The following is a 2,181-nucleotide window of genomic DNA, read 5'->3' as shown; positions in this document are numbered from 1 at the left end:
TATATATATATATATATATATATATATATATGTGTGTGTGTGTGTAAATATATACATATTCACATATATATACACACACATATATACATATATATACACACACATATATGTATATATACATACACATACATATGTATATATGTGTGTGTATGTGTAAAAATATATACATATACACACACATATACACTATGTAAATATAATCTTATGTAGGGGCCAGTCGAGTGACATGTTGTTTAAGAGTTGGCTTAGGATGCCAGCTCTGAGCAGCAGGGCCCCAGTTCGGATCCCACATTAGGGCCAGTGACACTGCGCCCTCTATAGCTAAGATGGTGAACAACAGCTCGACCTGGAGCTGTGCTGCCATGAGTCTCCGGTGATGGCGTAGGCTGCAGTGGGCTGCCATGAGCTACCATGAGCTACCGTGAGTGGCTGGCAGCCAGCAGTCCTGAGTGCCCATCCAATGGCCAGGGAGCGACTGCCTCAGCCAGGAAGAGCACAATGATCACAATACCAACATGGGCCAGTGAAGCGACATCCACCACAACTAGACTGAAGAACAAAAGGACAGCAACCTGTCTGTTCCCCTCCCCCGATTCCCCAATAAAAATCTTTAAAAAAATATATACGTGTGTGCATATATATATATATATATATATATATATATATATATATATAATCTTATGTAAATCATTAGTGCTTTGCGTACATTAGTCTCACTAACCCTAGATTCTTTTTTTTTTAAAAGATTTTTATTGGGGAATTGGGGGAGGGGAACAGCATTGGGGAATTGGGGGAAGGGGAACAGACAAATTGCTCTCCTTCTGTTTCTTAGTCTAGTTGTGGAGGACGTCGCCTCACTGGCCCAAGTTGGCACCATCATTGTGCTCTTCCCAGGCGAGGCAGATCAGTCACCGGCTTCTGGACGGCTGCTCAGGGCGGCTTGAGAGCCACTCATGCTGGCTGCTGGCTACACACGGTAGCCCATGGCAAGCCACTGCAGCAGTGGCTGCAGCCCATGCCGTCGCCAGCGACTCATGGCAGCCCAGCTCCAGGTCGAGCTGTTGTTCAGCATCTTAGCTGTAGAGGGCAGTGTCACTGGCCCTTATATGTGGGATCCGAACTGGGGCCCTCTGACGTCTCAAGCCAGCTCCCAACCAACGTGCCACTCAGCCGGCCACCAACCCTAGATTCTTAAGTGTACATTTCCTAAGGATAGAGTACTCTTTAAATAGCCACAGTCCACTTGTGAATTTCAGGATACTGATAGCATTATTTTCCTTTCAGTATAAGATCCTGTCTAGGACCACACATTTTATTTAATTGCCACGTCTCTTTAGTTTTCTTTAATTTGGAACTGTTCCTCAGACTGTCTTTTCAGTTATGACATTGACATTTTTGAATAATACAGCCTCTCCTTTTAATTGAATGTTAAATGTTGAATGACTGTTCTTCCTTTGGTGATTTCTGAGAGTTCTTCATGATTAGACTGAGTTTGTGCATTCTCAGCTGGAATGCTGCATGGAGGTGAGGTGGGGTGGAGTGGTGTGTGGGGTGGTGGTGGCCCCTGGTCATAATACCCCACATTCGGAGGCATACAATGTCCATCAGCCACTCAATAGTGATGATTATTTTTATCACCCAAAGTATTGTCCAAGTCCTTTCCCATCAAGGGGCTGTCCAATTTCTCCACAGTCCAGTTAATGTTTCCTTTAACAAAATGGTTTGGCAAAGGAACATAACACCATGCACCTATCTTGTTTCTCACAAAAATTTCTTCATTAATTTATCATCATTTGATGATTCTTGCTTGAATCTGTCTTTGCTATGATGGTTGCAAAATAATGATTTTCCAACTCTAGTTCATCTGCTGCATCTACTAGCCAGTAATTAGGATTTGCCTTAAGCAAGAATCCTCCTCTTCTCTGTTTATTTATTGATTTGTCTAACTATTTTTGGTGTACATTCACGGATTACCATCTTTAAATATTTTTGTAATCAAGCTGTTCTAGATTTGGCCAGCAAGAGCTCCTTCAAACTAGCGCCTGTGTCTTTGTAACATAGCCAAATGTTTTTTTTCTTTTGAGTAGTTGTTTTACAAAACTTTTTGGTTTAACAAAAAGACCTGTGAAGAGTCCATTTTCTAGGGTCACGTGATGAAAATGCACAATTTCATTAAGTGAT

This window comes from Hipposideros armiger, unplaced genomic scaffold, assembly GCF_001890085.2.
Source record: "Hipposideros armiger isolate ML-2016 unplaced genomic scaffold, ASM189008v1 scaffold_20, whole genome shotgun sequence".
NCBI classification, from domain to species: Eukaryota; Metazoa; Chordata; class Mammalia; order Chiroptera; family Hipposideridae; genus Hipposideros; species Hipposideros armiger.
This window is presented reverse-complemented; position numbering follows the sequence as displayed.